This window comes from Tursiops truncatus, chromosome 12, assembly GCF_011762595.2.
Source record: "Tursiops truncatus isolate mTurTru1 chromosome 12, mTurTru1.mat.Y, whole genome shotgun sequence".
NCBI classification, from domain to species: Eukaryota; Metazoa; Chordata; class Mammalia; order Artiodactyla; family Delphinidae; genus Tursiops; species Tursiops truncatus.
In genome coordinates this window covers 2672949-2693465 of record NC_047045.1, presented here as the reverse complement: position 1 = coordinate 2693465, position 20517 = coordinate 2672949, and the positions used below count along the sequence as shown (strand labels likewise).

At 38.1% G+C, this 20517-nt stretch overlaps 1 protein-coding gene and 1 pseudogene across 1 annotated transcript in view; one reads left to right on the top strand and one right to left on the bottom strand.

Moving 5' to 3' along the window:
* EYS (eyes shut homolog) overlaps positions 1 to 20517 on the top strand; it is a 1685417-nt gene that overhangs the window by 421043 nt on the left and 1243857 nt on the right. The window lies entirely within an intron of this gene.
* On the bottom strand, positions 286 to 4487 carry LOC101334617 (phytanoyl-CoA dioxygenase, peroxisomal pseudogene; annotated as a pseudogene).

The following is a 20517-nucleotide window of genomic DNA, read 5'->3' as shown; positions in this document are numbered from 1 at the left end:
TGTCTTTTGGGCTGTTTTGTTTGTTTGTTTGTTTTGTTTTCAATTATACATCACTTTTATTAGTTCCAACCCCAAGTTTTCCTTAAAACAGTAATATTTCACTTTAACTGTTTTTACATCCATTAAAGCCACCCCACTTTACTGCAGAATTACCCCTATGCAATTAAGTACTAGATCCGTGCACTTTGATTTTATTAACAAGTGAATAGAGAAGATTATCTCATCTCATTGAGAAAACATTTTTCTCCGACACCTTATTCTATCTTGGTTTTCTTTAAAAGAGTTCTAGCAAAGGGCTATTTCAAAGGTTGATTCTCCTATCACGATGTGCGCTCGAAATTCCCAAACATCCTTCAGGCTGACGTCTTTCACTCCATAGATTTACTGACTAACCCTAAGACTTCCTTTCCAATGTTTTCTTGATTGGTGCCATTAACATTGATGTAGTGGTGGTTGGCATCCGCGAAATGGTGGGAAATTGCCTTCTGGAATCCTTGACTTTTGTTCCGAACCAGATTCAGGGACAAGCAAAGGATGAAAGAAAATGGTGTCTCTCTTCTCCTTCATGATGTGCACCTGGGTATTATTTCTGTCATAGTCTTGGACCCCGTGGAATATGATGTTAAACCCTCCCTCTCAGTGGGAATAATCGTGTGGTTTCAAGGGACCTTTGTGTGTCCCTGGGAGCACAACCAGGCAGCCATTGCTCTGGTCAATGTTCTCCATGGCCTTCCAGGCACAAAAGATGCTATTGCTGGGTCTTAGGGGAAATAGTGCAGATCCTTGTGCAAAAGGTGACGGACGGGATGTCTTCTGCCTGAGTCTGGAGGTTTGTTTATCAGCATTGCATGCATGGCCATAACATTGGGTCCAGTGAAGCACTCCACATATTTCAGAATTTCAGGGAGGGTGCAATACCTGAAGAGTTCCTTATCTTCTTGGAAATCTTGGACCTTGGTAGTCACTTTCTCACTTGGCATATATTGTGATTTTGCAATGGTCTCATCTTTCATCACCATCAATCCCAGTGGTTTCACCTTTTTGCAGATTCTGTCAAACTCATCCCTCAAGAGTTGAATATCAGCATCAGTCACCAAATTTTTAATGACAAGAAACCCATTTTCTTCATAAATTTCTCTGTTCTAGGCTTAGAACTTTATTTTCACGAGTATACTGGAATTGTTGACTATGGAAACTGGCAGGAAAAACAGCCCCTGAAGTGGGGTGAGCTATGATGGTCTCGGCTTGGCGGTGCCGAGGTATCACAACAAGATATGCAGAGGGGAGGGGTGGTCCTTGTCCGTGGCCTTCGGGGGAACACCGGTGGCTTGGCCTTGGCCCCACTTAACTCTGAGAGTGGCCCCGCCTCCCCGAGGCTAGAGAGGCTTCAGTGCTTTTGTTTTTAAGACAAAGGGAATAAATCTAACTTTTTCATACCAGTTCTTTTCTGAAGCACATAATAATATATTGTTTTCGCCTCACTTGCAATAACAGTGAAGTGTCAGTCTCTTTATGTATTGACATTTGCTAATCAGAAAATTTGTGAATGAAATTATAACTTTTCATAAAGCCTGGATATAATGCTTCAAATCATTTTGAGAGCATTAAAAAATAATCAATGGCTAATTGATTTTAATGCGATCCCAAAATTCAATTAAGTCTTTTGATTAAATTGATTAGTTACAAGGCTTTCAGTAATGAATATATAGCAAAAAAGTTTAATCTAAATCATGATGCATCAGCTAACAACCAAACTCATGGTTAAAAATGCACTGTAGTGATTAGGTGACACAAAATGAAGTCCTTTGGGTATGTCCATTCCAAACAGCCTACTTTTGTTTATGTAGAATAAGATTTGCCTAAAAAAATTTGTTACCCAGATCTTTACTTTTCATTACACAGATTTTAGTCTAAGAATTTATTGAGAATAATTTAACATTACATTTAGGAAAGTGGTTCAATGTGATGGGTGTCAGTTTTCTTTCCTTTCTACAATATGGTAGATTATAGAATTGTTTTCCTTGTATAATCCAAGAGGAATATAGAATTTTAGTTCATTCATCTGATGATTGTATAATTGTTTCAATGTTTTCCCCTCAATTGTCAATTTTGATCAGCTAATATGTCTGTCTGAAGCACCCCATTTCTTCATCTCTAATCTGTTGTTTTCAGTCTGTCATGGTAGTGAAATACATAACCAAATTTGTTAGGATTATATGCAAAGTAAAAACAAATGGATCCTAGAAAAGATTTGTTGATCCACCTGAGTAAAGAAATACATGAGCTTTAATACTTTGGACTTATGATATCTACTTTGGAAGCTCAGGCATATTTTTCCTTCTTTCTTATTCCAAGATTCATTAGAGAGAAGTGAATTTTACAGATGGTTGAGTTTTGAGGTTTAGAAATCTGTGGAGCAGTGTGAATTTCATAACTGTTGTCTAACAATGTAACTAATCGGAGAGAAATTTTCCATTTTCAGAGTCTCCGGTAAAAGTGGACAGTTCACAGTTCCTAGAAATAGTCCAGTTTAAAAAATGATTTAGAATTGGTTGAATACAATTTCCATTGCCAACATTAGCCAAAACACATCAATAAATAGGTTTATTTTCAAAGCATTATCAGACAGGTTAAGCGTCAAAGTATTTCAATACCAGCATTGTACTTTTATATTATTGTTTGTTGTATTTACGTCACTATAACTAGGACTCAATTCTGGGCTTCACAATTTATTTCTGAGAATTTAGTGAATAGTTACACAGTAATTTATTTTTTTTTTCCTAAAAAATATTCTTTCTACCATTTACATGGATGCCATTTTTAAGTGGTTGAGTCTATATAAAACTGTTTTTTAGAAAGCTTTCATGTTGTGTTCAGATACTGTTTTTAAGATAATAAGAGAAAAAACACACATCTTCCTTCAGAAGAACAGGTTGACTTAACAGTATATTATTAACTGACAAGAGCAGTGACCAAAGAACTGTAAATCCTTCATCTCCATCAATGAAGAGCTCCATTGTGTTCTAACTCTGTGTCATCCCAATCCCCCATTTGTCTGTGAGGAGTTTATCAATTGTGAAGAGTGTAAGGAATTTTGAATAAGAGAGTGGATATGCATATGTGGAAACAAGCATGTGCGCAAATGTGCATACACATGTCGGTGCATACACACAAAAGAGAATATGTCTTTGTTCTGTAGCCATTTGCCAACCATCCTGATTTAAACAGATAGCAAGAGGTTTCCAGCATCAAGTTCTGGAGCCCAGGTTAACTACTTCATATATGAACTTGTCTTGGTTATAATACATACAGATTAATTACAGCTAGCAGATAAATAGCTTCTTTATGTAAACTGATGAAAAGCTTTTGTTAAGAATAACAGAGAGGTCTTTGCATTTTCTCGATTATAATGGGTCAGGTTGTGCAGCATGCCTTTCACAACCAAAGGTTGCTTGCATGTAGGGGACAGGTCTTTGAGGCCCACAGCTTCCCTTCCTAGCTGTGCCACCTCAAACAAGTCACTTATCTTTTCTAAGCCTCACTCAGCTCATTATAATAATGCACATATTAATAACAGTTACTTTGCAGGATTGTTATAAAGATAAAATAAGATACTGAATGTAAAATACTTAACACATTGCCTGCCACGTATAAAGCAATTAACAAATATAAACCATATTTTTTTATTCTGCGGAGGAGTGGGAGGATTTAATTGTGGCTGCAGAAAAAGAGAGAGACAGGGAGGAAAGGAAGGAGGAAGGGAGAGAGAGAGGATGAGAGAGAGGGAGAGACAGAGAAAATAAAGGATAGATGAATGAATTGAATTGGCAGGTCTTTATCTCTATCTCTTTAGCTTATTTTAGATTTCTCATAGACTAAGAATCCCATAGATTTCCACATCTGTGACTCTACTCCTGTTTTGTAAATAAGTTCATTTGTACCCTTTTGTATGTGGAATTGTTTAGATTCCACATATAAGCAATATCATGTAAGAGGGGGGATGAATTAGGAGATTGGGATTGACATATACACACTACTATGTATAGAAAAGATAACTGACAAGGACCTACTGTATAGCAAAGGGAACTCTACTCACTACTCTGTAATGACCTATATAGGAAAAGAATCTTAAAAAAAATGAGTGAATATATGTATAATTGATTTACTTTGCTGTACACCCGAAACTAACACAACATTGTAAATCAACTATACTCTGATACAAATTTTAAAGAAATACATATAAAGCATATTACGTACACACACACACAAGAATCTCATAGAGTCTGTACTCATCCCAAGATTCTATGGATTTGGCAACTGCTGATAGCTTTTATTCTACATGATCTCAGGCTGCTGAGATTCTCGGGCAATCCTTTAAGACTTGATGTGAGATTGGTACATTTCTGATGAAATGCTCTGCATCTGATGGACACAAAGCAGAACACGTCCACCCGTCTCTCTTCAGACATCTGTCTCTCTTCAGACATCAAGCCTTTAATCTGGCTAACTCCACCTAAATTTTAGTGCCACAGCCTTCCAGGTTAGTTCCCCTGATTTAGTTGCTGGCCTTCTCTGCCCTCTCAGAGAAAGAAGATCTCCTGTCATCTAAGTGCTACACTTAAAAGACTAAGATGAAAAATCCATCTTCTATACTTAAAAAAAATCTGGAACAAAAACTCAAGAGAATCCCATGTGATTGACATAGATGTAAGTGTGAATGAGTATATGAACATATATACAGACATATAGGTCTAGAGTGTTATTACTGATCCTGTCACTCTTAAAATATATATATAATCAAGACCTAATTGCATGTCAGAAAATGTAGATCCCACTATTTTCTGTGCTGTGGTGTGCCTTTCTAGGACTGCTTTTATAGTTTATCGGTATATCATAGAAGATGTATTTTACAAAGAAAAACACAAGCCTCTTGGAAATAAACCAGGTTTCTCATGGTCACACTGTGATGTAAAGCAGAGTTAGAATGGTCTGCAGATCCTGTGCATCTCCCGTATTTTCCTTCTCTTCTAGACCTCGCTGAGCCTCTGTAAATATCAGAGCCTGAGTTCAGTTGCCCACAGGACTCACAAAACTAAAAACGATGAGAATCCTGAGATCAAATCAGTATTTCAGAGACTTCATAACACACCACAATCACCTGTACCATTTCTGAAAATACCTGCTAATTGGGACTCACTTCCTGGGGATTCTAATTAAGGAAATAGGAACGAGGTGTTAGGCTTTGTGTTTTTAAAGTATATCACCGAAGATTCACATGCAGAGCCATAGTGCATAAACACAGGCTTCTGGTGGTCACTGGGCTGCCTGGCCCGAGCAGCACTCAGCATCCAGCCTGTGCTCACCTGGATGGAAGCCAGCACTCAGAGGACAGACCCTTTCAGGGAATGGGCTGTTCAGAGGTAATGCAGCCAGAGACTAAAATTAAAGCGCCAGCTTCTTATCTGCAGATTAACTGGAACTGAAAAGAATGTAGAGCTAGAATAATAAAAAGTAAATTTAGGATTAAAGTAGAGACTTAGGACGCTAATCATTGCTTTCTCTCTCAAGTGGAAACTTTCTATGGAAAAAGTAATCTCCTTAGCTGGTTTTAACAAGCAAGTCCAAAGGCCCTAGTCATCAAAGGAGTGGCTGTTAGATGACATTGGTTTGGAAAGAGTAGGCTGACCAGTTAAGAGACAAAATATTCAGAAAGGAAAATTCCAGAAAGTTCCAGAAAGCAAAACTTGAATTTGCCTCCCAATGGCAACCATTTACATAGCGTTTAGTATTTATAACTATTTACCTAGCATTTTCATTGTATTAGGTATTATAAGTAATCTACATAGGATTTAAAATATACAGAAGGATGTGTGTAGGGTATATGAAAATACTACACCCTCTTATATAAGAGACTTGAGCAACCAAGGATTTTGATATCCTCAGGAGTCCTGGAACCAATCCCTGGAGGATACCGAGGGATGACTGTACACAGTTTCTACTAAATTATGATTTGATATTTGCAGGGTACTTGGAGTTTGAGAGTGTGAAGCCAACCTCTTGCTACCCAACTGAGATTTTCTTCCAAGATTTGAATGGGAGCTTCAGATACAAATCCTATGTGATGTAAATTGGACCTTTAATTTTATAAGCAGCCTGGAGCAAACTGAGAACTGCTGTTCATTTGTTCTTGCTAAAGCTTGACAGAGAACCAGAGCTGTAGAGGGAATATTGGTAAGAAAAGATACAGTCATTTCATCAGTAGTTTCAGTAAGAGAAACTTACAGCATGTGGGTACAAGTGCCCTGGACGTAAGAGAGGTAATGGAACACAGGAACGTCAGTTCCTAGGCTTACAAGCAGGTTACTAGAGAATAGTTTACTTCTGAACCAGAAACATAGTATGGAAAACATTCACAATCTTATAAAAATTGACGGCTTTCCTCTTTGGTGGGATACTCAGCTGGCAAACTCATTTAATGGCTATAGTGACTGGAGTGAGATATAACCCTGTAATTGTCGTACAATGCATTTTAGAACTTGCTATGCTATTTTACATTTGGTAAGAGAGAGATGGGCTGAATCAGAATCAGCCAGGTCACGGGCATGAAAAGCATTACTGGGGAGAAGGCGGAAGATGGCGGAAGAGTAAGACGCGGAGATCACCTTCCTCCCCACAGATACACCAGAAATACATCTACACGTGGAACAACTCCTACAGAACACCTACTGAAGGCTGGCAGAAGACCTCAGACCTCCCAAAAGGCAAGAAACTCCCCAGTACCTGGGTAGGGCAAAAGAAAAAACAGAGACAAAAGAATAGGGACGGCACCTGCACCAGTGGGAGGGAGCTGTGAAGGAGGAAAAGTTTCCACACTCTAGGAAGCCCCTTCGCGGGCGGAGACTGCGGGAGGCGGAGGGGGGAGCTTCGAAGCTGCGGAGGAGTGCACAGCAACGGGTGCGGAGGGCAAAGCGGGGAGATTCCCGCACAGAGGATCCGTGCCGACCGGCACTCACCAGCCCGAGAGGCTTGTCTGCTCACCCGCCGGGGCGGGCGGGGCTGCGAGCTGAGGCCGGAGCGCAGGGAGAGGACTGGGGTTGGCGGCTTGAACATAGCCTGAAGGGGTTAGTGCACCACAGCTAGCCGGGAGGGAGTCCGGGGAAAAGCCTGCACCTGCAGAAGAGGCAGGAGACTTTTCCTTCCCTCTTTGTTTCCTGGGGCGTGAGGAGAGGGGTTTAAGAACGCTGCTTAAAGGAACTCCAGAGACGGGCGCGAGCCGCGGCTAAAAGCGCGAACCCCAGAGACGGGCGCGAGCCGCGGCTGAAAGCGCGGAATCCAGAGACGGGCGCGAGCCGCGGCTGAAAGCGCGGAATCCAGAGACGGGCGCGAGCTGCGGCTGAAAGCGCGGAATCCAGAGACGGGCGCAAGCCGCGGCTAAAAGCGCGGACCCCAGAGGCGAGCGGGAGACGTTAAGGCTGCTGCTGCCGCCACCGAGGGGCCTGTGTGCGAGCACAGGTCACTCTCCACACCCCTCCTCCGCGGAGCCTGTGCAGCCCGCCACTGCCGGGTTCCCGGGATCCAGGGACAACTTCCCCGGGAGAGCGCACAGCGCGCCTCAGGCTGGTGCAAAGTCACGCCGGCCTTTGCCACCGCAGGCCCGCCCCGCACTCTGTGCCCCTCCGTCCCCGCCGGCCTGAGTGCGCCAGAGCCCCCAGTCAGCGGCTCTTTTAACCCCATCCTGTCTGAGCAAAAAACAGACGCCCTCCAGCGATCTACACGCAGTGGCAGGGCCAAATCCAAAGCTTAGCCCTGGGAGCTGTGAGAACAAAGAAGAGAAAGGGAAATCTCTCCCAGCAGCCTCAGAAGCAGCGGATTAAAGCTCCACAATCAACTTGATGTCCCTGCATCTGTGGAATACCTGAATAGACAACCAATCATCCCAAATTAAGGAAGTGGACTTTAGGAGCAAGATCTATGATATTTTCCCCTTTCCTCTTTTTGTGAATGTGTATGTGTATGCTTCTGTGTGAGATCTTGTCTGTATAGTCTTGCTTCCACCATTTGTCCTAGGGTTCTATCCGTCCATGTTTTTTTTTTTTTAATTTTTTTCTTAATAATTAATTTTAATAACCTTATTATACTTTACCTTCGTTCTTTCTTTCTTTCTTTCCGTCCTTCCTTCCCTCCTTTAGACAACGAATCATCCCAACTTGAGGAGGTGGTCTCTGACAGCAAGATTTAGGATTTTTCCCCATTTACCTCTTTTAGTGAGGGTGTATGTGTATGCTTCTGTGTAAGATTTTGTCTGTATAGCTTTGCTTCCAACATTTGTCCTAAGGTTCTTTCCGTCCCTTTTTTTTTTTTTCTAAATAAGAAGTTTTTAATTCAATAACTTTATTATACTTTATTTTATTTTTACTGTATCTTCTTTCTTTCTTTTTTCCTTCTTTCCCTCCTTCCTTCCTTCCTCCCTCCCTCCCTCCCTCCTTTCTTTCCTTCTTGCCTTCTTTCCTTCTTTGCTTCTTTCCTTCTTTCTTCCTTCCTTCCTACCCTCCTTTCTTTCTTTCTTTCCTCATACTTCTACTAATTCCCTCTACTTTTTCTCCCTTTTATCCTGAGCCTGTGGATGAAAAGCTTTTGGTGCTCCAGCCAGGAGGCAGGGCTCTGCCTCTGAGGTAGGACAGCCAACTTCAGGACACTGATCAACAAGAGACCTCCCAGCTCCACATAATATCAAATGGCGAAAATCTCCCAGAGACCTCCATCTTAACACCAGCACCCAGCTTCACTCAACGACCAGTAAGCCACAGTGCTGGAAAACCTATGCCAAACAACTAGCAAAACAGGAACACAACCCCACCCATTAGCAGAGAGGCTGCCTAAAATCACAATAAGGCCACAGACACCCCCAAACACACCACCAGACGTGAACCTGCCCACTAGAGAGACAAGATCCAGCCTCATCCACCACAACACAGGCACTAGCCCCCTCCACCAGGAAGCCTACACAACACACTGAACCAACCTTAGCCACTGGAGACAGACATCAAAAACAGGAGGAACTACAAACCTGCAGCCTGCAAAAAGGAGACCCCAAACACAGTAAGATAAGCAAAATGAGAAGACAGAAAAACACACAGCAGATAAAGGAGCAAGATAAAAATGCACCAGGCCTAACAAATGAAGAGGAAATAGGCAGTCTACCTGAAAGAGAATTCAGAATAATGATAGTAAGGTTGATCCGAAATCTTGGAGATAGAATGGACAATAGATTGGACAAAATGCAAGAATCAGTTAACAAGGACCTAGAAGAACTAAAGATGAAACAAGCAACGATGAACAACACAATAAATGAAATTAAAAGTACTCTAGATGGGATCAATAGCAGAATAACTGAGGCAGAAGAACGGATAAGTGACCTGGAAGATAAAATAGTGGAAATAACTACTGCAGAGCAGAATAAAGAAAAAAGAATGAAAAGAACTGAGGACAGTCTCAGAGACCTCTGGGACAACATTAAACGCACCAACATTCGAATTATAGGGGTTCCAGAAGAAGAAGAGAAAAAGAAAGGGACTGAGAAAATATTTGAAGAGATTATAGTTGAAAACTTCCCTAATATGGGAAAGGAAATAGTTAATCAAGTCCAGGAAGCACAGAGAGTCCCATACAAGATAAATCCAAGGAGAAATACGCCAAGACACATATTAATCAAACTGTCAAAAATTAAATACAAAGAAAGCATATTAAAAGCAGCAAGGGAAAAACAACAAATAACACAGAAGGGAATCCCCATAAGGTTAACAGCTGATCTCTCAGCAGAAACCCTACAAGCCAGAAGGGAGTGGCAGGACATACTGAAAGTGATGAAGGAGAAAAACATGCAGCCAAGACTACTCTACCCAGCAAGGATCTCATTCAGATTTGATGGAGAAATTAAAACCTTTACAGACAAGCAAAAGCTGAGAGAGTTCAGCACCACCAAACCAGCTTTACAATAAATGCTAAAGGATCTTCTCTAGGCAAGAAACACAGGAGAAGGAAAAGACCTATAATAACGAACCCAAAACAATTTAGAAAATGGGAATAGGAACATACATATTGATAATTACCTTAAATGTAAATGGACTAAATGCTCCCACCAAAAGACACAGATTAGCTGAATGGATACAAAAACAAGACCCTTATATATGCTGTTTACAAGAGACCCACTTCAGACCTAGAGACACATACAGACTGAAAGTAAGGGGATGGAAAAAGATATTCCATGCAAATGGAAGCCAAAAGAAAGCTGGAGTAGCAATTCTCATATCAGACAAAATAGACTTTAAAATAAGGACTATTAAAAGAGACAAAGAAGGACACTACATAATGATCAAGGGATCGATCCAAGAAGAAGATATAACAATTGTAAATATTTATGCACCCAACATAGGAGCACCTCAATACATAAGGCAAATACTAACAGCCATAAAAGGGGAAATCGACAGTAACACATTCATAGTAGGGGACTTAAACACCCCACTTTCACCCATGGACAGATCATCCAAAATGAAAATAAATAAGGAAACACAAGCTTTAAATGATACATTAAACAAGATGGACTTAATTGATATTTATAGGACACTCCATCCAAAAACAACAGAATACACATTTTTCTCAAGTGCTCATGGAACATTCTCCAGGATAGATCATATCTTAGGTCACAAATCAAGCCTTGGTAAATTTAAGAAAATTGAAATTGTATCAAGTATCTTTTCTGACCACAACGCCATGAGACTAGATATCAATTACAGGAAAAGATCTGTAAAAAATACAAACACATGGAGGCTAAACAATACACTACTTAATAATGAAGAGATCACTGAAGAAATCAAAGAGGAAATCAAAAAATACCTAGAAACAAATGACAATGGAGACACAACGACCCAAAACCTGTGGGATGCAGCAAAAGCAGTTCTAAGGGGGAAGTTTATAGCAATACAAGCCCACCTTAAGAAGCAGGAAACATCTCGAATAAACAACCTAACCTTGCACCTCAAGCAATTAGAGAAAGAAGAACAAAAATACCCCAAAGCTAGCAGAAGGAAAGAAATCATAAAAATCAGATCAGAAATAAATGAAAAAGAAATGAAGGAAACAATAGCAAAGATCAATAAAACTAAAAGCTGGTTCTTTGAGAAGATAAACAAAATAGATAAACCACTAGCCAGACTCATCAAGAAAAAAAGGGAGAAGACTCAAATCAATAGAATTAGAAATGAAAAAGGAGAGGTAACAACTGACACTGCAGAGATAAAAGAGATCATGAGAGATTACTACAAGCAACTCTATGCCAATAAAATGGACAATCTGGAAGAAATGGACAAATTCTTAGAAATGCACAACCTGCCAAGACTGAATCAGGAAGAAATAGAAAATATGAACAGACCAATCACAAGCACTGAAATTGAAAGTGTGATTAAAAATCTTCCAACAAAGAAAAGCCCAGGACCAGATGGCTTCACAGGCGAATTCTATCAAACATTTAGAGAAGAGCTAACACCTATCCTTCTCAAACTCTTCCAAAATATAGCAGAGGGAGGACCACTCCCTAACTCCTTCTACGAGGCCACCATCACCTTGATACCAAAACCAGACAAGGATGTCACAAAGAAAGAAAACTACAGGCCAATATCACTGATGAACATAGATGCAAAAATCCTCAACAAAATACTAGCAAACAGAATCCAACAGCACATTAAAAGGATCATACACCATGATCAAGTGGGGTTTATTCCAGGAATGCAAGGATTCTTCAATATACGCAAATCTATCAATGTGATAAACCATATTAACAAATTGAAGGAGAAAAACCATATGATCATCTCAATAGATGCAGAGAAAGCTTTTGACAAAATTCAACACCCATTTATGATAAAAACCCTGCAGAAAGTAGGCATAGAGGGAACTTTCCTCAACATAATAAAGGCCATATATGACAAGCCCACAGCAAACATCATCCTCAATGGTGAAAAACTGAAAGCATTTCCACTAAGATCAGGAACAAGACAAGGTTGCCCACTCTCACCACTATTATTCAACATTGTTTTGGAAGTTTTAGCCACAGCAATCAGAGAAGAAAAGGAAATAAAAGGAATCCAAATTGGAAAAGAAGAAGTAAAGCTGTCACTGTTTGCAGATGACATGATCCCATACATAGAGAACCCTAAAGATGCTACCAGAAAACTACTAGAGCTAATCAATGAATTTGGTAAAGTGGCAGGATACAAAATTAATGCACAGAAATCTCTGGCATTCCTATATACTAATGATGAAAAATCTGAAAGTGAAATCAAGAAAACACTCCCATTTACCATTGCAACAAAAAGAATAAAATATCTAGGAATAAACCTACCTAAGGAGACAAAAGACCTGTATGCAGAAAATTATAAGACACTGATGAAAGAAATTAAAGATGATACAAATAGATGGAGAGATATACCATGTTCTTGGATTGGAAGAATCAACATTGTGAAAATGACTCTACTACCCAAAGCAATCTATAGATTCAATGCAATCCCTATCAAACTACCACTGGCATTTTTCACAGAACTAGAACAAAAAATTTCACAATTTGTATGGAAACACAAAAGACCCCAAATAGCCAAAGCAATCTTGAGAACGAAAGAAGGAACTGGAGGAATCAGGCTCCCAGACTTCAGACTATACTACAAAGCTACAGTCATCAAGACGGTATGGTACTGGCACAAAAACAGAAAGATAGATCAATGGAACAGGATAGAAAGCCCAGAGATAAACCCATGCACATATGGACACCTTATCTTTGATAAAGGTGGCAGTAATGTACAATGGAAAAAGGACAGCCTCTTCAATAAGTGGTGCTGGGAAAACTGGACAGGTACATGTAAAAGTATGAGATTAGATCACTCCCTGACACCATACACAAAAATAAGCTCAAAATGGATTAAAGACCTAAATGTAAGGCCAGAAACTATCAAACTCTTAGAGGAAAACATAGGCAGAACACTCTATGACATAAATCAAAGCAAGATCCTTTCTGACCCACCTCCTAGAGTAATGGAAATAAAAACAAAAATAAACAAATGGGACCTAATGAAACTTCAAAGCTTTTGCACAGCAAAGGAAACCATAAACAAGACCAAAAGACAACCCTCAGAATGGGAGAAAATATTTGCAAATGAAGCAACTGACAAAGGATTAATCTCCAAAATTTACAAGCAGCTCATGCAGCTCAATAACAAGAAAACAAACAACCCAATCCAAAAATGGGCAGAAGACCTAAATAGACATTTCTCCAAAGAAGATATACAGACTGCCAACAAACACATGAAAGAATGCTCAACATCATTAATCATTAGAGAAATGCAAATCAAAACTACAATGAGATATCATCTCACACCAGTCAGAATGGCCATCATCAAAAAATCTAGAAACAATAAATGCTGGAGAGGGTGTGGAGAAAAGGGAACACTCTTGCACTGCTGGTGGGAATGTGAATTGGTTCAGCCACTATGGAGAACAGTATGGAGGTTCCTTAAAAAACTACAAATAGAACTACCATATGACCCAGCAATCCCACTACTGGGCATATACCCTGAGAAAACCAAAATTCAAAAAGAGTCATGTACCAAAATGTTCATTGCAGCTCTATTTACAATAGCCCGGAGATGGAAACAACCTAAGTGCCCGTCATCGGATGAATGGATAAAGAAGATGTGGCACATATATACAATGGAATATTACTCAGCCATAAAAAGAAACGAAATTGAGCTATTTGTAATGAGGTGGATAGACCTAGAGTCTGTCATACAGAGTGAAGTAAGTCAGAAAGAAAAAGACAAATACCGTATGCTAACACATATATATGGAATTTAAGAAAAAAATGTCATGAAGAACCTAGGGGTAAAGCAGGAATAAAGACGCAGACCTCTTAGAGAACGGACTTGAGGTTATGGGGAGGGAGAAGGGTGAGCTGTGACAGGGCGAGAGAGAGTCATGGGCATATACACAGTAACAAACGCAGTAAGGTAGATAGCTAGTGGGAAGCAGCCGCATGGCACAGGGATATTGGCTCGGTGCTTTGTGACAGCCTGGAGGGGTGGGATGGGGAGGGTGGGAGGGAGGGAGACGCAACAGGGAAGACATATGGGAACATATGTTTATGTATGACTGATTCACTTTGTTATAAAGCAGAAACTAACACACCATTGTAAAGCAATTATACCCCAATAAAGATGTTAAAAAAAAAAAAAAGCATTACTGGAATGGCATGGAAAATTAAGGAGGAGTCTAGCGATAGGCACTGAGAGACAAGTGAGAGTTGGTGGTAGTATCATGAGGTGAGAGGAGTCTAAGAGGAAAAATTCAGAGGACATTGCTGTCCCTCACTTCTTAAAGCAGGGATTGATTGCCTTGCCGCAGATTTTTGAAGTCCAATTTCCATTCTTCAGATGACTGGAGGTATGTCAAGTGAATGACTTCAATCCAGAAATTACCCAAGGTGATAACATAAAAATGTATTTATACAAATTAAAGCTTGAATACTAGAGCTATTTATTGAAGATGCGTTCTTACTAAATAAGTTAAATTTAAATTTTGAAGTGTAAAATTTCTCAAAATTTGGCTTTTAAGATATTTTATTAAATGTTCTGTATACACATAAGAGTGACTGAGTTTTTTAATGGGAAAAGGTTTTAAGGTATTGTATTTTAATCCAGCTATAAATATTTTTAATAAACTCAAAATTTACCAAAAGAAATTAATTTTAATTACAAACCCCTCAATTTAATAAGAAAAATTCCTAAGAGAAAAGTAACTGCCCCATGGCTTCTTTTTCATTACTGAGGATTGGAATAATATACTGATCATCAAACATCAAAAAATCCAAAGATTTTGAAAACATTTTCTAAGGATATGAGCCCCTGGTCACTCTGAAGTGGTACCAGTTACTGCACTTAAGCCACCAGGGAGTTTGTTCTTACTGTGTTCTAGTGGACACAGAGAGAGGAAAATTTTTTTCTTAAAATTTGCCAATCTAACTAGCTAATCAATGGATTTCTTTCATGTGTCCTCTCAGTTTTTTTTCTTAAATTTTGTGTGATGAATTGTAATAAATATATCCACAAATACACTAACTCTTTGGTCTGACTTTTAAGTATATTTTGGCATCCTAAGACAAACTAAACACTTTTTAAAATAAATGAATTTGAACCAAATATAAAACAATATTAAAATTAAGACTATAAAAATCCAAGGGAATATAATGTAGAAAAACATTTTCAATTTGTTACATAATTGTCCAATTGTAATTTGGCCCTTATTATTGTCTCTAAGGGGAAACGAATGAATAACTCATGCAAATCAAAATTCAAAACCAAACTATAATCAGTGTTGTTATGATTTATGTATAGATGTCTGTAAAACCCTAATACAATCAGATCTTATTGTAGAGCAAGTTACGTATCAATCATTATATATGCGTATTGAGACGTTCCTGTAGAAAAAAAAAAAATGTTTGTTTTTTTATTCCTCCTTAGATAAAAAGTTTGACTTAATTTAGATAAAAGAAGACAAAATTGTTCCAAGTAAATTCTTCTAGAACTGCTTAGATTGTGGAGGGGAGCAGAGAACCATAAAAGGCAGGAATTAAATAAGGAGGGCATCTCCCCATTTCTCCAGACTGGTGACTTAACCAAACAAGTGGGGCCAGAGCCTGAGGTGCTTACTGAGGGGCTTAATTAGTCAGACCTGAAAATCATTTGTTACTTCTTGTTCATGCAATTAACAGGCAGACAGAAGAGGAGAAGTTCTAGCCCTAAGCAAAGTCATAATATTTCTGTGGGTTAAGACCTTTTCACAGGCTCCTGGTTATTTTTTGACAAAAGCAGTCTTTAGTGGCCGTCTGCTTTTGCTCTCAATGATGACCTGTGATTGCATCAGTCTAACTGCTACCTACTGGAACAGTTTATACAAGGACTGTCCTATATCTGTGTAGTCATAAAACAGGAGATACTCCTTGTCACATAAATGCAAAAGATATACCAGAAAATTAATAAATGTGATGTAAAGGGAGGAACCAATATATATTCATTTTCTGATCTTGATCAAGAGTTATAGATCCCATGAATTTTACAAATAGTTTATCATTTCTTTGTTAAAGGGAGAGAGAATCTGAAAAATTCTTGAAAACTTGAAATTTCCAGAAGCTAGGAAAGAAATATTTCTGCTAGCAGAAACTTGTTTTCTTACAATTGGAGTGGTGTTGGTGGGGGTGGGCTGGAGGGATGAATGACACTAAAACCTGGATTACATCAGAGGGAGAAGCCCACCAGCAAAAGAGACCCTGGGCTGCAGTGTAAGATGCAGAGGTAGTTCAGATTTCTTTACTGTGCAAAATGTCATAAATACATTGTAAATAAGTTTATAAGAAATTATATATTTTCCAATTTAAAGTTATGTCTTATCTAACAATTATTTATACTAGCTAATTTTTTTTTATGTTTTCAAATAATTCCATGGTCTTATTTTTCTTGTATACTAAAATTGATTACTATACAGAGTGCTGAGCTACCTTTTGAAATTCTCTAAGTAACACTTTAATAACATTAAAATCCAATTGCAAAATTATTGCACATTCTTTTGAAGACAGTTTAGAAAAATAGGAAAAAAACAGCAATTTTTTAAAAAAGTTATTTTGAATTTTATTACTAAAAGAGCCATAACCAGTATATTCTGTTCCAGAAAACTATATGGAAAATACTGTCTCATATATTTTAGTTTTCAATTGATCATTCAATAACTTATCTACTCCTTTAGAAGATAAGTCATCCAGTGGGATAATTAGTCCAGAATGGGGTCATCTCTTCTCCATCCTTGGAAGAGTAAGAAGAAGGGTGGTTTGTGTGGAGGCCTAGGGACTAAATCTGTCCTGAGAGGACTGTAGTTGGGTTCTGGTAGTTGTTCTGTAATGGTTTATGTTTGAATTACCTTCCAAATTTAATATCAGGAAAATGGCATATTTGAATCAGAATGTCCATCTTCTTTTGAATAACCAGGGTATTTGGTAAGTCCAGGCCAGTTGTGACATAGAAAGCCTTCCTGGAGTTGGTGACCTCTCCGTGCTTTAGACACTGTTCCCCTTTGGTGCTTTCTCAGTTTACTAGTACCTGATGGCCTCCACCAAATGTCTACAGTGCTGGTGTCTGAACCCTACAAAATAGTGAAAGCTTGTTCCAAACTGATCTTCCTCTGTTCCAGGGATTTATGAGCTCTCCATTTAAAGACTGGGCTACAGGATATTTTTCCACCAAGACCCAAGCTGTGGAAGTTACCCTTACATAAATAAAAAACTTAGAAACAATAACAAAGAAAATGTTCTTTTCCTGGTAGAAAATCAGCATGTCCATTTTACAGTAACCTCATTAATGAAACTACAGGGGAAAGAAAAAAGTGTGGAATCTTTAAACAGGTTTCATAGTAGAATAACAATATCTTTTAAATAATGATTTAAATTTTGTGGCCAGCAATTTTTTTCATCTTATCCTTTTAATGTACTTTTCTGAGCACAATTTTTGTGCATAGTGTGGGAACTTTAGTGTTGTAGTAGACTCAAATGAGTGTATATGTATTTATTATCTATCTGCTTATCCTGACACAAGTAGCTCATATGCTTCCTCATTTCTTATATTCATGCTGAACAATGAGTAGACTAATTGACATAATGCAGTGATCTATCTTCTTTTATGTTTTCACTAGAGAAAAAGTACACTCTGCTGAAACAGGTTCAGATAAGTAAGTCTCTCTTACTTCACAGTGTACCTTATTCTGTGTAGGCAGCAAAGATTCCTGTTGACATTTGGCCCGTAGATGACCTCTTTCAGAGCTAATTCCTGTGTAGTTATACTCTGCAAGTATATCAAAAGATGAGGTGTAGTATGAATAATTTATCTTTTAAAGGATCCAGAATATCAATGTGAAGGAAAAGTAAAACTGACATGAAGTTCATAATATGATATCTATTTATTTAATAGATCTATGCTTGACAGCCATTTCTCTGGTACTGACAAGCATTACAAGGACTTTTTAAAAAACACTTCCTAAATATATTTAGATCTTGTTAACAAAGAGCTGAAAAATATTCTATGTAAATCACATACAAACATATTTTAATTAGTTATTATTATATTAACATTAATTATTATATGTTATTTATTATACATTATTTTAAAGGTTATACATTATTAATAATTACATCTGGGGTTTTGCTGTAAAATTCTAATTTATTAAGTATAAATTCATTGCAATGAAATGGTTGGAAAATTTTTGTATAAATTATGTTTATACATTTTCTAAGACATCTACCATTAACTCTAAATAATGATATCTACTTTAGGTTATTAATATTTAATAAAATTAAGTTTTTAAAAACTCTTCAAAATCATTTTAAAATTTTCTGTATATATCCATAGTGGTTGAATTCAATGACAATGGATATCCATGGCACTATTGGGTCAAACTTTTGTAAACAGTCTCCAAACCTCTTTGATTTTGATTCCCTAATAAATAAATAAAATATTTTGTTCACATTTTTCTAAAATATGAATTATGTGTAAATTACATGCTACATGACTTATTCCACCAATACAATTATAAAAACATGCACATGAAATATCAATAAAAATATAATACAGTAAATAAAAATAATTTTAAATGTTATATTGTTTATTATTAATCTGAAATATTTGTTTATTTTAAATTTATTATAATTGACTCATGAGTGCAGTGTAATTCAATGTGCCATCACCTATTTTTAATTGTTGAATTTTGGCATAGTCATCTGAGTCAGCTTCTAATTTCAATTTGTGAAAATACTTAATTTTAAGTACTGACCAAGATGAAAAAGATACCATATGGTGGTACGTAATCAAAGATAGAAAAAGTATAACATGAGTTGTGCTTCCTAAATCCTTATATTTACATTTCAACTACACTCACTAATTACGTAAACCCTGCAGAGAGAAAGGGGAGATAGTGCTGCTGGCTTGGTCTTCTCTGCTCCCCTTTTTTTGCTACAGGTACTACTGTGGCTGATATTCCTAAAATCTATGATTATCTGGTTTAACAAGGTACCTCTTACTAGAGTGAGGTGATTTATTTGTTGTTGTAATTCTTTGGAGTCACTGCAGCTGGTACCATCTGACAACAGCTTTGGCAGGGCAAGCTCTCTCCTTCATCTGTCACTTATAATGCCCTCTTTACTCCATGACACATCCCATCACTCTCTTCTAGCCCAAGAGGAAACCTTCTTGAGAGTATCCCTTTAAAAATGGTCAGCAATATTTCTTCCATTTCTTTGGATTCCACTACTATTGAGGCAGTAAAATGAAGTAGCTGAGATCTCGGGACTGAAGCCAGACTGCTGTGTTCAAATTGTGGCTCAACCACCTATAAACTGTAACTTTGGTCTAATTATGTCATTTTTCTGTGCTACAGTTTCCTGAGCAATATGAGGAAATATATGGGTAGAATATGGAAGTAATTGCTATTTTTGTGAGGTGATCAGGAAAAGTAAAAGGAGATATTGAAGTAAAGAGCTGAAAAAAGTGAGTGAGGGAGTGAGCCATATGGATGATCTTGGGAGAGTGCTCAAGGTGAAGGGAACAGCAGGTGTCAGATTCTCCAAGGAAGAGCATGTTCGGGTCTGCAAGAAATAAGGGAGGTGAGTGTGGCTAGAGTGAGAAAGGATGGTTGAGAGTTGATGATTCAGAAAGAAGGAATGGAAGCAGATGACCACAGACCTAGTAGGTTCTCACAAAGGCTCCATGTTTTACTCTGAAAGAGGAGGAGAATCAATGAAGGACTTTGAATAGAAGTTTGACAAAGTCTGACTAAAGTTTTTTCTTTTCCTTGCATTTAGTTCTTTGCTCTGCCACACTGCATTCTAATGCAGGGAGCTTACCTGTCCTATTTCCCCACACAAGCTTCCTGAGAGCCAGGGTCATTAATCAGTCATCTTTGAATCTACAGAGCCTACTACACCACCTGGATTAAAATAGACGCTCAATAGTTATGTGCTGAAGGGATGAATTAAAAAAGGAGGAAAATTAAGCTCTGAATTAGTCAGCTGAGCACAGTAGAAAGATCTGTGTTCTGAAATTCAGTACATATGTAGTATTTGCTCAGAAATACTGGCTTTGTGACCTTAGGGCAATTCTGTAGTTACTGATTCACTAATCAAACCTTTTTGATTTGATTCTATGGACAAAGTATGGCATCTCTTAAATTACCTGGGTCTGAGTTTTCCTGTTTTTACAGTGAGAGCTGTACCTATCTGTAAAGCCCTATGCTCTTTCAAGACCTATTCTCATTCTAAATTAAGGGTATCATGAACCTCAAGAAATTTTTGTCTTAACTCACTCAAATGGACCATTTCCCACGTACATTTTAATGAAATTGAAGACTAGAAACTATATCCCAGCTATTAAAGCCTTAGGCCTA